This window comes from Salvelinus alpinus, chromosome 24 (genome assembly GCF_045679555.1).
Source record: "Salvelinus alpinus chromosome 24, SLU_Salpinus.1, whole genome shotgun sequence".
NCBI lineage: Eukaryota > Metazoa > Chordata > Actinopteri > Salmoniformes > Salmonidae > Salvelinus > Salvelinus alpinus.
In genome coordinates, this window is record NC_092109.1 from 20,526,331 (window position 1) to 20,533,754 (window position 7,424).

Consider the following 7,424-nt stretch of genomic DNA (forward strand, 5'->3'; position numbering starts at 1 on the left):
CTTTCTTTCAATCAGTAAAAAATATATAAATAATTCAATGCCTGTAGCACTTTTTCAGTCACATTCCTGAAGCCCAAGAAAAAAAACATTTTTAATAAGCACTTAGCTTCCTACATATGGAAATTAAAAAAGGTTTATGAATGACTTTATGGAGGGTTACTGTCAAAATGATGTATTAAAAAATACATTTAAAGCAATGTTGGACTGACCAATGTAGATATTTTCAAATACATGCAACTTAAAAGTTTCATATCAGGATATTTTGATTTGAAATCTTTTGGACATCAGAGCAGTCTTTGGGGAATCCTATTTGAGTCAGAAAATGATATTTATAAGATGGGTACGATATACAAAACCTTGCAGAGAGCCTATCCAGCTGACTATCTCTTCGGGGGAAAAAATAAACTATTGGAACCAAGACTTAGAAATAACTGATATTGGCACAAGATGGAGGGAATGTTGGAACATGACTAATGAAATTACAGTTTACAAAAATGTACACTTAATTCAGTATAAACCAATGTATAGGTTTAATTATACAGAAAAATTCACAAATTCGACCGCACAATGTCAGAGTCATGTCTTAAATGTAAAACTGACAATGACTCAATAATTCATACCTTCTGGGGACGCTAGAAAGTCAAAGTTATGGGCGGAGTTAGAAAGTTGCCTGTCAGAAGTATTACAATATAAATGTATTTTTAATCCGTCTGTCTGCATATTTCAAGACATGGCATATGAGGGTGCAGTGAGATACCAGATAAGTTGGACAACACTTTTCTTGTCAATCATCTTGAAAAAACGTATACTTAACTGGAAATCAACCAATCCTCCATCGTTAACACAATGGAAAGGTCAAAAGCTTTATTATCTAAATGTTGAAAGTGTGTGGGCGATGGAGAGAAACAAAATGGTGCAGTTTGAGGCCATGTGGTGGAGAGTGATGCGGACGCTGGAGATGGGGTTGTGAGCAGGTGTGTATGGGCAGGTGTGATGGTATTGTTTTAAAATACAAATAAATTGTACCAAAAAAAAGACATCGATGACCGGCGTATGGGCCTGTGTGCCCCCCGCCCTGCGTGGGTGTCCGGTATGACAGTGGGTAACATGCTAAATGTAATGAAGTAAGCAGCCTACACACAGTTCCGATCTGATGACTCTCACTGGGCATTGTGCCATGCTTCTCCTACAATACAAGCCACTACTAGCCCTTCACACTGTCTCCACCTTGGCTGTCTCAGTCTCATGTTCTCTCATTCCACCGGCACTTACTTACTAACGCTAACAGGTGTCCAATTGACATTTTATAACAGAGTTTGCCAGATCCTGCGTCTCCAGTCGAAGAAAAGGAGAGGAGAGCCACTTTCGACTCACTTCAGACCACGCCCCAAGTCCCAATTGGACTTCTTGATTGTTACCCAAGCAGAGAGAGAACCACAGCTTCATCTTGCTTTCTGGACATGCATCTCATACCATGTGCCTGACAACGACAAGGGTGCTGGCACCTCCACCTCAGACAACCGGTGGGCATCCCACCTGTCCCCAGCTGTCTGTTCAGTGAGTGCAGGGAGACAGAGGAGGACACAGGAATAGAAGTATAGAGAACTCCTGTCCCTGACAGTGGCAGCAGTGCTGTAGTTCTTCATCACAGGCGGTGACTTTATCCGCAGTGACATGGATGTACAGAAGTGCCAGGGCGCATCCACCCCACCGCTGTCAGGTGTCGCCCCCAGGAAATATTCCACCTAGCCCCCCCTGACTTCACAGGCACCCAGTGTGCCTGCCTAACTGCATCTCCCTCCCTGCACACCGACACACATAGAAACACACACACGTTGGACTGGATTCAACATCCAGCCACATCGGTGGGGCTTTCCCCAATGATACAGTATGGCATAAAGATTGTGAGCGTGTTGAATACATTCAGTTGGACAACTGACTAGGTATCCCCCTTTCCCTCCCTTTTAATATCATTTTTAAAGACACATACAGGCTTTATACTTCTGGGCTACACACAATACTTCTAGAACATTGTACAGAAGAGATGGTGTGTTAGGCAGTCTTATCCTATAATGACACAGAATTTAAGTATCACCGTCATGTTTGCAGGTGTGTTTCTAATAGATACGCTGTTTCTAATAGACACAGTATGCAGGTGTAACTACTAATACTAATAGTGTACTGTCTACTTCAGAGAAAAAGCACCCAGATGTATCGCTGTCCACTGATGAAATACACAGGTGATACTTTCCCCATCATCCCCAACCTCCAAACATACAGTATACCAGTGTTAATATTTCATAGTAAGGGGGTGAGAGGAAGGTGTGAAAGGATGACGTAGTGGTCTTGGCTTGAGGAGGACGACCGTGGTCAGTGTGTGAAGTGAGGTGAAGGTTGAACTGCCTGTCTATAAATAGAGCTGTGATCTCTCCATTATTATTTATTAATCATAGTCATGATCTGGGGACTTGGGCCAGCTCCCTGCATGATGTCTGACAACCAATGAGAATGTCAAGATGGAGATGACAAGATAGGGCAGCGAGTGAGCGCAGTCTGCAGTGTACTCTCTGTGGCCAAATCTACAATGATCATATCCCTAATCTTCATCAACATTTCATTTGAAAGTTAGCTCATTTTCTTCCCTTCCCATGTCACTGGAGGGAATGCTAGATACAAAATTGTCATTTTTTTCAGGTAATCGTAGCAAATGTATTATGTAATTCAGTCCCTTGGCTTGTAGTGTCAGTGTAGAACAGTCAACGGAAATGTTGAGAGTTGCTATCATGGAGTCAGTCAAGTTTATGACACACAACAATGAAAATGGACAACAAAAGTATTTTTTCCTTTTCTTTAGAAGTGTAGACATCCATCTGACAAGAGCCCACCGACAAGTTCCTGTGGCATAACACGTCTACTGTCAGAGAATTCAAAACATGAAAATTATAGGACAACAAAACTCTCAGGCACTCACTCAGAGCGAGTTGTCTGCTTCCGTGGTAGCGTAGTGTCCGTGTCGTGAGAAGAGTGAAGGTGATTAACCCTCTGGAGTCTAAGCCCTGTCTAAGCCAGGGGAGGGGGGTTTCTACTAACATATGGAATTGTTTTAAGATGGTCATAGCAAGGATCATTTAGCTATTTGACTTCGAATTTTAAGACTTAAGGTATCAAAAATACATATTATAACATTATTTGATGAAACATTGAATTTCGCATTACTGCTGTTAGCCCATTGAATAACATACTTTTTTAAATACATTTTTTAGGGTGTAGATCAGCTTTAATTGTGCAGATTGTAGAGTCCAATGTAATTGTCTGCATCATTTCCAATCCCCCATATATTTTTGTGAATATACAGTGCATTTGAAAAGTATTCAGACTCCTTGACTTTTTCTGCATTTTGTTATATTACAGCCTTATTCTCAAATTGATTCTTTTTTAGAAATGTTTGCAAATGTATAAACAATTTTAAACAGATACAGTGGGGAGAACAAGTATTTGATACACTGCCGATTTTGCAGGTTTTCCTACTTACAAAGCATGTAGAGGTCTGTAATTTTTATCATAGGTACACTTCAACTATGAGAGACGGAATCTATAACAAAAATCCAGAAAATCACATTGTATGATTTTTAAGTAATTAATTTGCATTTTATTGCATGACATAAGTATTTGATACATCAGAAAAGCAGAACTTAATATTTGGTACAGAAACCTTTGTTTGCAATTACAGAGATCATATGTTTCCTGTAGTTCTTGACTAGGTTTGCACACACTGCAGCAGGGATTTTGGCCCACTCCTCCCTACAGATCTTCTCCAGATCCTTCAGGTTTCGGGGCTGTCGCTGGGCAATACGGACTTTCAGCTCCCTCCAAAGATATTCTATTGGGTTCAGGTCTGGAGACTGGCTAGGCCACTCCAGGACCTTGAGATGCTTCTTACGGAGCCACTCCTTAGTTGCCATGGCTGTGTGCTTCGTGTCGTTGTCATGCTGGAAGACCCAGCCACGACCCATCTTCAATGCTCTTACTGAGGGAAGGAGGTTGTTGGCCAAGATCTCGCGATACATGGCCCCATCCATCCTCCCCTCAATACGGTGCAGTCGTCCTGTCCCCTTTGCAGAAAAGCATCCCCAAAGAATGATGTTTCCACCTCCATGCTTCACGGTTGGGATGGTGTTCTTGGGGTTGTACTCATACTTCTTCTTCCTCCAAACACGGCGAGTGGAGTTAGACCAAAAAGCTCTATTTTTGTCTCATCAGACCACATGACCTTCTCCCATTCCTCCTCTGGATCATCCAGATGGTCATTGGCAAACTTCAGACAGGCCTGGACATGCACTGGCTTAAGCAGGGGGACCTTGCGTGCGCTGCAGGATTTTAATCCATGACGGCGTAGTGTGTTACTAATGGTTTTCTTTGAGACTGTGGTCCCAGCTCTCTTCAGGTCATTGACCAGGTCCTGCCGTGTAGTTCTGTGCTGATCCCTCACCTTCCTCATGATCATTGATGCCCCACGAGGTGAAATCTTGCATGGAGCCCCAGACCGAGGGTGATTGACCGTCATCTTGAACTTCTTCCATTTTCTAATAATTGCGCCAACAGTTGTTTCCTTCTCACCAAGCTGCTTGCCTATTGTCCTGTAGCCCATCCCAGCCTTGTGCAGGTCTACAATTTTATCCCTGATGTCCTTACACAGCTCTCTGGTCTTGGCCATTGTGGAGAGGTTGGAGTCTGTTTGATTGAGTGTGGACAGGTGTCTTTTATACAGGTAACGAGTTCAAACAGGTGCAGTTAATACAGGTAATGAGTGGAGAACAGGAGGGCTTCTTAAAGAAAAACTAACAGGTCTGTGAGAGCCGGAATTCTTACTGGTTGGTAGGTGATCAAATACTTATGTCATGCAATAAAATGCAAATTAATTACTTAAAAATCATACAATGTGATTTTCTGGATTTTTGTTTTAGATTCCGTCTCTCACAGTTGAAGTGTACCTATGATAAAAATTACAGACCTCTACATGCTTTGTAAGTAGGAAAACCTGCAAAATCGGCAGTGTATCAAATACTTGTTCTCCCCACTGTATACCTTATTTACATATGTATTCAGACCCTTTGCTATGAGACTCGAAATTGAGCTCAGATGAATCCTTTCCATTGATCATCTTGATGTTTCTACAACTTGATTGGAGTCCACCTGTGGTCAATTCAATTGATTAATTGAACATGATTTGGAAAGGCACACACCTGTCTACAGTGCATTCAGAAAGTATGTGGACCCCTTGACTTTTTCCAAATTGTGTTAATTTATAGCCTTATTCTAAAATTGATTACATTTGATTTTTCCCCTCATCAATCTACACACAATACCCCATAATGACAAAGCAAAAACCGTTTTTTATTTTATTTTTGTAAATGTATTAAAAATAAAAAACTGAAATATGACATAAGTTTTCAGACTGAAAAATAGGGGTAGAGAATCGAAGGCCCATGAATATAATAAGAAACCTTAGGTGCTGGCTTAAGGCCGGTAGCAATTACTACAGAATGGAGCCACGAAGCAGAAACGGGCGATGGCCACCGGACAGGCCCGGACCCAGGCAGAGGGACGAGGTGAGGGCTCCGGGTCAGGAGGTCAGGCTGCAACAGCAGAGCTCGACGATGGTCTCAGCACGGCAGACGGCGGAGGTTTGGCCACAGGCCTCGACGATGGTCTCAGCACGGCAGACGGCGGAGGTTTGGCCACAGGCCTCGACGAAGCTCTCAGAATTAGTGACCACAGGTCTGCAGCAGCAGAGCTCCAGCGGCAACGAGAGGCCCCAGGGACAGAAGTTGGGGTCGGCTGGATCTCCACAGCAGTGACAGGTGATGATCTCAGGACAGGCACACCTGAAAGAGAGGGAGACACTGAGTGCACAGAGCTGTTGACTTGGGGTCTGACAGAGCTACTGACTTGGGGCCTGACTGGCCTACAGACTGTGAGCTAGGGGATGTTAGATCTATCAGGATGGAAAGCTCTGGGCCTACTGGTATAGGAAATCTTGGGCCCAAAACAGGGGTCGGCAGAACCTGTGTCACTGGAGACGGCGATGGCACAACTGTGGGAACCTGTTGAGACTCTGCGACAGGAGATGTGGGAGTGGCAAGCTGAAGCTCCAAGACTGGAGTCGGTGTAGTAGGCCCCACTACTAACTTGCACTCCATTGTCGGAACAGGCTGGAGGAGCATGGCTGGGGTCGGCTGGAGCACAGTGGCAGGGTGCTCCACCAGGATGAGTTCTGGTAGCTCCACTGGCCCTGGAGAAAGCTGTAGCACCACTGTGGGGGACTACACAGCAGGGGTTGGTTCTGAGACTGGAGCTAATGGTGAAGCTGATGTGGAACGGCACTGCGTCTCGAGCATCTGACATCTGGCGTCAATGAGCTGGTCGTGCTGGCACCGCAGAAACTCATTCTGGCACTTCTGGTGTAGTATTTGTTGCATGATGATCTCTGATATGCCATTAACTTCTTCGGAAGCTTGGTGACACAGGTCACCGTTCTCCCCCTCTAAGACGTCTTTCAGTTGTAAGAGGAGAGGACTGGCTGAGACGGTCAGGTGACACCTGGCAGTGTCCATCAGGTAAGTACAGGCGACGGTGGTCGGGGGAAGAAGGGCACTGACTGCAGTATATCCTGTCTCAAGTGCTCAAGAAAACCCTCTAGCTACTCTCCCTCATAGGAGTGGTATGTGGATGTGTGTGGTAGTCTGTGCTTTGACTCGTAGCCATCGCCATAATTGTCGAGATATTGTGACAAGTGAGCAGGTCTGCGCGGACATACAGTGGGGAGAACAAGTATTTGATACACTGCCGATTTTGCAGGTTTTCCTACTTACAAAGCATGTAGAGGTCTGTAATTTTTATCATAGGTACACTTCAACTGTGAGAGACGGAATCTAAAACAGAAATCCAGAAAATCACATTGTATGATTTTTAAGTAATTCATTTGCATTTTTTTTATTTCAGCTAACCACGGTTTGTGGTCATCAGCTATTCCTTTAGCTCGATAATCTATCGCCACTTTTGTACAACGCGACTCAGACCAGAACATACCGGACCTATTTTTCTCCATATCCCCGGATTTCAACCGCAAGCTCTGGACATTTACACCTTGATTTCGCAGCTAGCTAGCTGCCACCCGTGTGTCTATTGGCTTACGTCGATCATGGAGCAAACATCAATTATTCCGGAGCTGGCCAGCTGAAGAGTTCCATCAGCCACTCCTGGGCTACAATCACCTATCCGGACCCGTTTTACTGCCAATGCGGAGCCCCACCAGGCCTTCACGACTGACTACCGACGTTATCTGCCCGAGGGAGTTATCCAACTAGCACCTCCGTCGCAACGTTACCTGAACGCTCATCTGGGGCCCGCTAATCGTTAGCTGT